This window comes from Talpa europaea (assembly GCF_964194135.1).
Source record: "Talpa europaea genome assembly, chromosome: 11".
In the NCBI taxonomy this organism is placed as follows: Eukaryota; Metazoa; Chordata; class Mammalia; order Eulipotyphla; family Talpidae; genus Talpa; species Talpa europaea.
Window position 1 is genome coordinate 26,306,193 of NC_140078.1, and position 12,936 is coordinate 26,319,128.

Here is a 12,936-nt window from a genome sequence, read left to right on the forward strand (position 1 = left end):
GGATGACTGGGACTCACATAGCCCAATTGCACCAACCCCTCTGGGAACAGCCCAATTGGGGTACAAAATGCTGATGTTCCTGCATCAAAGCGAAACACCTCTATGGGATGTTTCATGCTCCAGAGCATCCTGCACATCAGGCTGAGCCTGGGCTTTCCCTGAGGCTACATCATTGTTCCACTCCTAGCCCCACTCTGCCTCTTTCCCTCCCCTTGTCCTCAGAGCCTCCCTCTATAAATCATACCCAGCCAAAACCTTGTCTTAGGCTCTGTGGATCTGCCTGCCCTGAACTTGTTAACTCAATGACCCTGTGCAATCTATCATTCTTGCACTTCTCTTAACATTTTCTTGTTACCGTGTCTGATGCAACCTGGGTACAGGCCTATTTGGGAGAGTTTATTTGGGTACAGTTTATTTGGGAGAGGATTTCAACGGGCACAATAACAGGGCAGTGAAGTGAGACAGGGAGTGAAAAAAAATAATGTATTCATGAGCAGGTTACCACAGGGACACCTGGGATTTAATCCTTCTGGGAATACCCCACAGAACAATCCCTCTAATGGGTGAGGGAAATGGATATTTATTCATCAACTCCTGTGCTTCTGTGCTTCCTTGGTTGCAGATTGCTCCTGGGCCACTTAAAACCCTGGTTCACCCAGGATGGGCACAGACACCTTGAGCACACTTCAGGGGGCAAGGGAACCCTTCAGGATGATAATGTAGCAGGTGCTTGGGATAAGAGGCTATCCACATGTCGAGACAGTGTCCCCAAATCTGCTGTAGACCTGAGACAAGACACCAACAACATCTGCTGCAATGCCAAGTGGGGGAGGGGAGCACAGACAAGCCATCAGAGGGGCACTAAAAGAGGAGAGAAATGTATCTTTTTTTTTTTTAAGATTTATTTATTTATGCATACAAGAACTGGGGTATAAGCCAGAGGTGGTGCTGGACAAGGGTGGTAAAAGGATTAACCAGAGACAGAGTGGGGAGCAGAATAGGCAGACTGACTGAAATACACTGCTGAGGGGAGCAGTGGGCGAGACAGGAGAGGTCTGCTGCCCACAGCTTGATAGCACTGTCTTTAACCCCTGTGCCACCAGAGAGGCTCAATAAAGTTATCATTTTTGCTATGGCAGGTTGAACTTTCTCTTTACAGAATCTTCTTAGAAGCCAGGCCCTGGCTGCCTAAAGCCCAAACACTAGAAAAAACTTAAAAAAAAAAAAAAAAAAAATTCAGGGCTTATCAACTGTCCTAAGGGGCAAGCCACAAAAACAGTGAAGGGACAGAAGAGGAATTCCTTTATACTCAACACTGATGATCTTTGTAGAGTGGGGGTAGGCTTAAAAGAACAGGAACTTGCTGTTTCCTGTCCCCCCAAATTGTGTGGGGCTAGTTCCTGAAAAGCACAGTCCTTAATTGGAAGTGTGTGGGAGAAATTTGATACCTCTAAATAAGAAGTGGGTCAAAGAGACTCCAGCACCTTTGTTTTTTTGCCACAGTCCTCTTAAAAGTTCCCCAGGAAAGTTTCATGTAGCATCCTGTCAGTTCCATCTTGGTTCCTTCATGGTATAAGTTTAGCTACATAAACTCAAAATAGTTGAGAGTTACATTTTTAAAAATTTAAAATCAGAACCTTTCCATGGGTTCATCAGGCCCCGTCACAGGCAGTGCCTCTAAATTTAATATTTGTGCCACTGAGCCCCACTAGCAGTCTGGGGACATGTATTGACCCCTTCTCCAACAGTTGTTAATTTTTGAACAGTTTTAATTGAGATATAATTTCCATACCATGAAGTTTATGCATGTAAAGTATACAATTCAATCATTTTTTGAAAAGAGTAGTACAACCTCACCAGAATCTAATATTAGAACATTTTCTCACACTCCCCCCCCCAAGAAATTCTATACCCATTAGTAGTCTCTCTCTGCTTCCCTCAGCCCTGCAAACCACTAATTACCTTTCTATCTCCATGGATTGCCTATTTCACATCAGTCGATCATACAATATCTGGTCCTCTATGACTAGATTCTTCCATTTAACAGTATGTTTCTGAGATTTCACTATGTCTTGGCGGGTAACTTCATTCCGAATGATGTTTTAAATACATCAAATAAAGAACATAGGATTATCAAGGAAAACAATTGAACGAAACACAGTTAAAATACTTTTAAAACTAATTTATAGTTTGTATTTTATTAATGCTTTAACAGCAACATGTAGCGTGGGTGTAGTAGCGTGGGTGTAGTAACTACTGTAATTACTAAGTAGTAAAGAACACGAGCGTGATTTGGAAGACATAGTCACACTGGCATATGATTAGAAAATACCTGTGACTGTCTGCTGGTCACAGAATCAAAGGTTCTGCAAACACTACTGTAGTTTGTGGCCTGCATTCACAATGGAAGGAAGTGCCGCAATTCTGTTAAAAATTTCAAAATGGGATGTTTTTCCCATCCTTATGGAAGGGCCCCATGGATTAGACCCATGAACTCAGGGGTCTGCAGATGCCAGGAAAGGAAGTCCTGATAAGATTTTAAGTGAAATTTCAATATTAAAAGCCATGCATTCATACCAAGTAGATTTTTTTCCCAAGGATTGAAAGTTGGACTTGGGAGTCACTCTAAGCAACCTCCATTAGCTATCTCCTGGCCATAGGACCTCTTCTTCATTTGCAAAATAAGGATGATAAAATGTTTGAAAAGGTTAAATGTTAATTTAATATCCTTGGAACAGTATGTGATCTGTAGGAAGTGCTAAAACTTTTATATATTCTCATTTAAACTTCCCCAGCTGCACTGATCTTTGCCCTAAAGAACCTTGTAGTATATTTTTAGGGTGAGAGGCAAAAAGAAAAAAAAACTCCAGGTGACAAGTTCACTAGAAAGTGTGGTGTATCCACCAAGCTGAGTTAGGTCAACTCTCAAAGCGTGCATTGTCTGGAAAAGTGTCTTAAAGGATGAGTAAGAGTTTACAAGGCAGAAAAGAACGGGAAAGAAATGCCCATTTGTAGAATGCATATTCAAACACTGGAGTTTGGAAGAGAATGCATTGATAAGAATTCCAAGTACAGCATTCAATTTTTTTTTTTTTTAAGATGTATTTATTTATTTATTAAAGCACTGGGTACAGTCAGAAGCACGGCAGAGTGAGAGAATTCACCAGAGCCAGAGCAGGGAGCAGAACAGGCAAACTGACGGAGTACACTTACAGCATTCAATTTTAAAATGTGAAATAGAAAAGAATGTATTTATATGTATTCACTCCTTTGTGTCCATCCTTTGGAAAATTTTGCAGTATGTCAGAGGTGGGCATTTCAGGGGAGATGGAGTACTATGGGCCCAGGTACAGATTGTTAACCATATACCTTCTCCGGGATGCCTCCTCTGGTGTTTCTCACAGGAAAACATTTTTCTGTTGCAATGTTTTAAATTCATAACTTTTAAGTTAAAAACATCTTGGCCTTAATAGACCATACGTTTCACAAAGCAAGGCTGGTTTTGGTTCACAGCTATGTCGCTAGCATTGAGCTTAGTGATACATTCAATAGATGCTTAATAAATATTTCTGGGAAATAGTAAAGAAGATACTAGTAAGGTACTAGTTTTTGAAACATACTTGAGAAAACTTGAGTTCATAGAAACAAGATAGTTTCTGTCTCCATGGATGGGGCCTCTTGCTCTCAAACTGAGAAAACCACGAAGGGCTGACGCAATTCAAGTTTGCTGAAGTGAAAGTGCTCACTAAATGAAAGAAAAAAAGAAAAAAAAGAAAACATGACCTCCCCCTTCCTCAGCACTGCACTCAATATTAACAACCATACACTCATACCAAGTAGATTTTTTTTTAAAGGATTAAAAGTTGGACTTGGGAGTCACTCGAAGCACCCTTCATTAGCTATCTTCTGGCCATAGGACCTCTTCTAAAAGTCACCTTTCCTCAGTCACCTCACCTGGATGCTGCCATCAGCATGATAACAGGGCATCTGTCACTTAGTGTGGTGGCCTCAAAAATTTCAGTATGAAATGAGCACTTACTCACCAGAAAGATTACTGTGGCCACTGAGACAGCAAACCTAATGGTAAGAGAGCCAGAGTTGAAGTTTGGGCAAGTGAGTGTCAGTTTTATTCCCCTATAATCAGATCCTAAGAAAGAGTTCGGGAGCCTATGATTTACTGAGGGAGCATTCTCAGTAGAAGGAGGGTGTGGATCACGATACCAGGAAGAGGAAAGAGCTGAGCTGGGTTGTGGACTCAGCTGGCGTTCAGTCAGCCTGCTCCCACAGGAACTCTGGAGCATGAACTGTACCGCACAGCTGGCCAACTTTGGGCAAAAGGCTCATGTCTCCCTGTGTTAGTCACTGTCTAAAGGTGCTGGAGGTGTGGGTGGGTAAGAGGAGTTAGGCCACTCCCGTCAGGCCCAGAACAAATCTCTAGCAAAGGGACAGCTGTGAGAAACCACAGGGAACTCTCACAGCAGCTGGGGGAGGATAGCAGAGTAGGTGATAGAGATACTGGCAGAGCACCAAATATCTAGTAGTGAGCGTTTCAAGTTTTGCTGATGTAATACTGCCTATTAGGTGATCTAATTTGAATACAACTGCCATCTCTGAACTTAATTTCTATATAATAGAGACATCTAGATATAGCTACAGTACTGACCGAAGTAGTGGGTACAGATGTCTCAATTAGGGGATCTTTGGTTGCAAGCAATATAAACAAATTATTCATGGCTTATTTTAAAAAAAAGTCATTTGACTGAATAAAGGAATCTCACAGATTGGACCGGACTCTGGAGAACCAAGCTATGAAACAGGACAGAGAAACAAAGCAACATTAGGCATCCAAACAGCAAAAACTACTTAAGTACTTGGTATGACAATAGCAGGGGAATAAATGTGGGGGTTTTGTTGTGCAAGTAGTTGAAGTGGTATTTTTGTTTAGTGTTTCAGATTCTCTTTCCATCAATTATATCTGAGTCACAGTTTTGGGACCTTACATTAGTCAACCGTTGCTATGATTAGACTATGTAACAAGCATTTCCCAAATCTCACTGGCCTTCAAAAGCAAACCTTTCTTTCTTCCTCATGGGCTTGCAGTTTGACCATCAAGGTTCTGCTCCAGGCTAAGAGTAAAGTATACATGTGTTCCTATAATTCCTTCTAGGATGAAAGAGTATTGACTGCCTATGGCATGATTTTCTCACAACAAAAGCCAGACATGCAAAACGCCAAGCCATTTTGATTATGGTAGCTCATTTGGAATGTGAAGAATGTTGTGCTTGATATTATTCCATTGGCCTAGGCAAGTCAGATAGACAAGTCAAATGCCAATGGCGTGTGGCAAAGTAGTAGGAGAGAGGCAATATTTGTTGACTGGCACTGTAATAAAACACAGGACTCTGTGGGGTGAGAAGGAGGTTAGCGCTTGGACTCCTACCCAGCATTTAACCAAAGTCATTTTACTTTGATATGTTTTCTACCCTGGGTCTTGAGTAGTATTTTATTTAAAAGAAATATTTCATTGCTTTTTAAAAATTGTTTGGAAATTACTGATTCTGAGTCTCTTATTTTGCCAGTGAACATCTACGGTAGAGGGGAAATGCCTTGCTGATCTGCATCTGTGCCAGAAGGCAAACAATAAGATTTGAAGTCAACCATATCTGGATTTTTAATCCTTGTACTACCATTTCATAGCAGAGCCACCTTGGAATCCTCCCATCGTCACAGGCAAGAGCCCATCCAGTGCCCTAAGTGCTAAGTGTCTCCATGGCTGAGCACTTAGAAGGGATGGAATGGATGGCTGGTTCTTTTGGCATGATCAGCACTCATGCTGGGGAAGATGCTCTGTGCTACAGCACGTCCCTGGGATGTGATATAAAACATTCACTGTTTTTGACACTAATGTTCCTTCCTCAAACAGACATTCTACTCATGACTTAAGTATCTACTTCTCTCCCTAGGGGAACATAAGCTTTTCTTGTTTATTTCTCTCTGTGCCTATACCTTACTCTTTCCCACTCCACAACACAAGCATCCCACTTCATACAGCAGGGACTCAGTAAATGGTTACAAATTAAATAATACTTCCCCCCCACCCCTGCCATGACACAGAGCCAGCATTTTGGAGAAGATATGGTTTCAGGAGTGACTTCCCAGAAATGTTGAAGGCCTTTGGAATTGGAGACAAAAGCTCTTGTGCTATCTGCAAAGGCTCAGAAACTGGCCCAGCCCAAACTTACAGAAACAAAGAAACACTTAGAGCCATTAGGGCCTTTGGCTCTGATTTCAAATAAGCAGAATAAACAAACCCCTATCCAAGTAGGAACTGGTTCTACTGTCCTGTTCTTTTGTTTCCCAAAACCGAACTACAATGTTTGAATGTTTCAGAAGTTTCCTTGTAATGAATTTCCTTTTATTGTATGTTCCAGATGGCCAATAGATCCTAGGATAGTAAATGGACATACCCATTTAAAATTTTGACTAAATTTGTTTTGCACTTTTCTGGCTCATTTGTGCATATTATAAGGAGGAAATGTGTCTATTATTCTATAATAAAGCCAGCTGTATTGTACCCATATTGTTACTCTAAACATAGTGACTCTGGTTACACACTGGTTGACAGTAAGAGCACTAGGCATACATGTATATACTTAGGCACACACACATACAGTTTCTCCACTCATCATCCCTGCTAAGTAACCAAATCTACTCTCCACCCTGAAATTCAACAACCTAATGCTTAAAATGGATGCTTTGAGACGCAATGGGGAAGTCATGTCAACCATTCGGGTTCTTGAAACGCATGGGCTCAGGCAAACTCATTTTACTTTTCCTTATTCAATTATTTTCTTGCATCTGCTTCTCTACCTAATTATGAGAGAAATCTTCTCATCCTACACATTTAAATTTCACAATGTAACAGAGAGATCAGATCACCATTGGGTCTTCTTCACCTCTACCACCTGCCCCTGCGCTGAAAATGTAGCTTGCTCAGATAACCTGTTCACATGACCTTAAAATAAACAGGGATGCCCTTGAAGAGTTCCTCCTCGCTGCAGAAACTTAGTATTTACTTAAATAAAAATGTATTGAGGTAACATTGGTTTATAATATTTTATAAATTTCAGGTATTAATGATATAGAATTTTCATTTTAATTGTATATCTGTCTCTTCTACTAGCCTCTGATCTCCTCAGGGGCAGATAGTACCAACCTACCCAAAGAACTTAGTGTTAGGCCTGTTCTTTACTCTAAAGTCATGGGACTTTCAAGTATTTCACATCACCTACTGTTAGTAAATCATTCTTTCCCTCTTCAATAGTAAAAACCAGAAATCAGCTATTGTAACCTCTCTGAGGATTTAGAATCAAGGGAAAAAATGAACAAAACTCATAAATTGTCAGTTCTACAGGAACGAGGTGTGGTTGTTGCTTCTTCATTTTGCTTCATTTAGTTGCTTCTTCAATTATGGTGTTGTTGCTTCTTCATTTAGCCTGACTCCACCCTCCCCAACCCACCCAGGCATGTTCCTGTTACTATAGGTACTATATAGTCCTCAATGACCACAGCTTATTGGACTTCCTGGTCATTTAACCTACAAGACAGGGAAGTTTGATTTTATGACTCAGAGTTTTTGAATGAAGATGTCTAGGAGTTGAGAATCACTTGGTGATAAGCTGTGTCCAAGCTCATGTAGATTCAAGATAAAGCAGCCATTTACTTTTTTATGACCACATGCAGTGAAGAATGATTACCCAGAGAAGCAGAACAATGAAACACACAAAAAAAGAGGCAATCACCTGTTTCATTATTATCTATCTAGAAAGAGGCAGAGAAAGAGACATCAAGAGGGGAGAATTTTTTTTTTTTAAGATTTATTATTTATTTATTTATTTATTTATTTATTTATACAAGCACTGGGTACAGTCAGAAGCGTGGGAGGGTGAGAGAATTCACCAGAGCCAGAGTGGGGAGCAGAGCAGGCAGACTGACAAAGTACACTGCTGAGGGAAGCAGCGGGTGTCAGGAGAGGTCTGCGCGCCATGCGGGACCCTCCTCCAGTGGCCGGGGAGCAGCCGGGGATTGAACCGGCGCTGCAAAGGCTGCTGGCAGCTTTGCAACCCAGCGCTCAACCACTGCACAGCTGGGGAGGCCCAAGAGGGGAGAATTTTTATAATTTAATTTTTCTCAGTTCTTTTTCTGCAAGAAACTTGCTATTCTCCCAACTTTGAATTTCTGTTCACTTGCTAACTAAGTCATTTTAAAGAAGCTATTAAACCTACTTTGCCTTATTTTTTAATAAGTTTATATTTACCACAGAAATGCTCAAACGTGCCCAAAAGAAAAAGCAGAGCAAAGAGTATAATGAATGCCCAGATATACATCACCCATCTTCAATATTTTTTTATATAACCTCAATCTAATTATGAGAAAGTATGAGGCAGACCCAAATTGAGGGACAGCATACAAAACAACTAACCAGTAGTCTTTGAAAGTGTCAGGCATTGAAACACAGAAAAAACGGAGGTACTGTCATAAATTCAAGGAGACTAAGGTGATATGACAAATACAAAGTGGAACTTGGGTGGGATCCTGAATAGAAAAAGGATATTAATAAGGAGAAAAGAGGAGAAATTAGAATAAAAACTCCAAGTTAGTTAACAGAGAAATACCAGTGTTAATTTCCAGGGTCTGATCATTGTTCTATAGTCACATAAGATGGGGAAGCTGGCAATATGTATTTAGAACTGTGCAAGGGAAAAAGAAGCACAACTTCTCTCTAACTCTAAAATTGCTTCAAAATAAAATTATAAGTTAATAACATTAATCAATATTCTGCCACTCATTTCTTCTACTTCTCTCTCCCACGTGCACTATTTCTTTTTTTTTTTTTTAAGATTTATTTATTTATTTGTACAAGCACTGGGTACAGTTAAAGGCGCAGGAGGGTGAGAGAATTCACCAGAGCCAGAGCAGGGAGCAGAGCAGGCAGAAGGACCGAAGTACACTGCTCTCCTGAGCAGCGGGCATGGCAGGAGAGGTCTGCGCGCCATGTGAGACCCTCCTCTGGTGGCCGGGGATTGAACCGGCACTGCAGAGGCTGCGAGCAGCCTTGCAGCCCAGCACTCAACCGCTGTGCCACCAGGGGAGGCCCCCCACGTGCACTATTTCATTTTTGCTGGAGTATTTTCAATAAAATCCAGACAGGATATAATTCCATCTACCATTGAAAACTCTGTTTTGTAACATAATTGCTATAACATTACCATGCCTAACAAGATTAGTAACAATTCTTTAATAACTAACACGCAGGCCATAAAATCATCTTACCAAATATCTCAAAAAATATCTATTAATGAGATAAAATCAGGCTCTGAACAAGACCCCACTATTGCGTTTTTTTGTTTATCTCTTACGTTTCTTTTCATCTATGGCAATTCTTGCCCTTCTTCCTTTTTCATGCTGTTTATTTTTTAAGAAAGTGGGTCATTTTTCCTGTAACATTTCCCTCTCACTTTGGATTGTTGTAAGCTTGTGGTTCAGTCTCTTCTTACTATAAAATGCAAACAGTAATGCTTACCTCAGAGGGTTTTTGTTAGACTTAAATGAGAAAAATAGATAAAAAAAAAAAAACTAGCCCAGTGTATAATAAATGTTTGTCTCTAACCCTTACTCACTACTTCTTCTTTTAATCCTCTCCAGAGGTTGATCATTTATTAGGTCTTGGCTAGCCACCATTTATTAACATAAGTCTTTATAAGCCTCACTCTTGGAGAGCATTCATATGGACTAGCAGGCTCAAGATCTGACCCTAGAAGAGACAAACAGAACATTCTATCTTACCTCTGAATGTGACTATGTGACCCCCACTCAAATTGTAATCCATGCACCAGCAGCACATCCTGGGCGAAGTCAGAATGCAGACTCTCAGGCCCACCCAAGACCTGACGATCAGAATCTGCTTTTTAACAAAAGTCCAAGGTTGTTTTGTTTTTCTGTATACACAATTAGATTGAGAAGTGCTGGTCTTTAGATTACAAAAGGTTGTTTTGGGTGTGAAACTGGGGATTCCCTTTCTTCAACCTGACAGAAGAAGGTTCTGGTCTCCCCTCATAGTCAGAGGCGTCAGGTCTTATATCCCTTTCCCCAAGTCCTGCCTCTCTTTAAATTCTAACAAAGAACTGGCCAGCTAGAGGACTTGTGTGGGCAGAGGTCAGCAGGAGCTGAGCTCTTTCTTTCCTTTCTCCATTGAGTCTTCAAAAGGATTTTTGAGAAAGAGATGGGGTTTCTTAGGGGTTGCAGCAGCGTTTGGGTAAATGAGCTGTGAATTTGAGTACTCCTCAGCTGTGTTAGGAAGGTCTTTCAAAAACCTTTTAAAATAACTGTTGGGCCTCCCTGGTGGCGCAGGCGGTTGAGCACCACACTGTGAAGCTGTCTGCAGCCTCTGCAGCGTGGGTTCGATCCCGGCCAGCTGGCAAGAACCCACATGGCGCGGCAGACTTCTCCTGTCCTGCCCGCTGCTCCCCTCAGCAGTGTATTTCGTTAGTCTGCCTGTTCTGCTCCCCACTCTGTTGAATCCTCTCACCCTCCTACGCATCTGGCTTGTACCCTGGTTCTTGTATAAATAAATAAATCTTTAAAAATAAAATAAAATAACTGTTATTTTGCCTGTAGGTTTTGCTTGCTTCAGTACTGCTAGCCCTGAGAACTGTAAGATAAAGATGTCCTTCTTTGGTTTTAAGAGTTGCCTCCAAGTGGAACACATGGGTTGACCTTGGAAAGAGTGGGAGCCATCCAGACTGCACATTAGTAGTCTCCTCCCAAAGGAGGAGCAGAGAGGTTCAATTATACCTGAGCTTATTAGTTCACACACACTCTTGATTTTAGAGAAATTTGGTCTAAATGCATTCATCCTGTTTTCTGCCCTTCTCATGACCTTCCGTGCTGTCTATGGAGTAATATGAGGCACTTCTCACACTTCAGGGTAGAACTAACATCTGATCTTAGCTCCCAACCAAGTTAATGACTCTGAGTATTAGCCTTCCGTTAAAAACACTTTTTGTTTGTAAAAATGGCATATGGATGCATCTGGAGTATTTTATTTTATTTTACTTTATTTAAAGATTTATTTATTTATGCACACGAGAGGTGGGTACAGGCTAGAGATGAGGGGTTGAGAAAACTTACCAGAGACAGGGGGGAACAGAACTGAAGTACACTTCAGTCAATCTGAAGCAGCGGGTGAGCCCAGAGAGGTCTGCTGTGCCATGTGGGTTTCTCCCTGGACTGTGCTGCAGAGGCTGTGTTTTGCCTCATAGTGCAGTGCTTAACCCCTTGTGCCACCAGGGAGGCCCTGGAGTATTTTAAAGTAAACCTCAGACAGCATTTCTTTTCACCCATAATTACTTAAGTATTACTTAAGTGCTTAAATACATAATCTCTAACACATAAGGAATTTATAAACATAACCAAAATAATATTTTATGTCCAAAAGAATTCACAATAGTCCTTAGTATCATCTAATACCAGTTCATGTTCAGTTTCCTCCATTTTCTCAATCTTTTTTTTTACTGTTGCCATAGGTCACATTTGGTAAATGTCTATTTATATAATAATTCCTTATATATTGGATTTTTCTTTTACAGCCACTTGTTGGTGAAAAACAGCATGGCCATTTGCCTTTGCTTCCCCAGTTCTGATTAAGGCAAATAATCTATCTTGTAATCTAATTCTCTATTTCTGTATGTCTTATCTAAACGGTGAGTTAGATATCGTGGTTTTAAGTTAATATCAGGAGAGGCAAAATGCTAGTATATCGGGGCTTCCTGAGCAGGGTACAAGGAACTAAGCTTGGCTTTGAGGCTTAGCAGGACCAGCTTGTCTCAGGCTCTGTGAACTTGAGCCGTCACTTGAAGTTGCTTAGTATATTCTTATTTCTCATCGTGAATAATGAGTAAGAAAGGGGTTGCTGTGAAGATTAGATATTTGCAAAGAACAGATTTAGGATACAGTTGGTAATGTATATATAAAAGTTTCTCCTTTCTTCTCTGAGCCTCATTCTTTTCATCAGTCATTGAAACACCAGATTATATACTGACTCTTTTCCCCAGCTTGGAAATTCTATGACCTTTGCTATATTTCAAAGAGACTGAGTCAGTTAAATTGGCAAGAAACAGAATTCACTGTTGACATACTTATGCTCTCTGTTATAAATTACTTAAGAGTAGGATTGGTTTGTATTTTTTTCATTCAATAAATATTTATTTATCATTGTATGCAGAGACATTCCTTTGGGAAATATAAAGATAATTGAGACGGTTCTTCTACATAGGCAGCTCACAGCCTGGGAGTCAGGGAGGAGATAAATACACAAGGTGAAAAGCTAGAGGTCTAAGGGAGGTGATTTCTTTAGAAGGGCAACAAAGATGACATCAGATTTTGGGTAACTCTTTTCTCTCAGTAGAGGTGAGTCTGGGGTGATCTAGCTGCTTTCATCCTGCTTGCTGTCCTCCTTGGGACCTAGGACATGCTGTCTGTGATTTATTGAGGTATAATCAGCAGATAGAAGGGATGAAGACCTAAGGAAACTGTTTGTCAGGAGGCATGACTACTTTCATCTTCAGCCAGAGGGTCAGAATGCTTCCTCAAAGACTGACTTTGCAGGAGACTCCACTGAAAACGGTGAGACGGAGCAGTTGGGATTGGGGGCAATAAACAATACTGGGGAGTTAGTCAAGGAGAAAATCCAGTGAAGAATAAAATGCAAAAGAAAAGGAAAAAAATTTTCTACAAAAGTTAAAAGTAGACGCAGTACTAAGGAATGTTTCATTTTACATAATCAGCATTTTCTAAGCTGTGCAAAGAAAGCAAAGTCAATGTAAACAAGTTGGTTATGTCCAGAGACCGCTGACTTTGACAAGCAGTTTCCCGCTT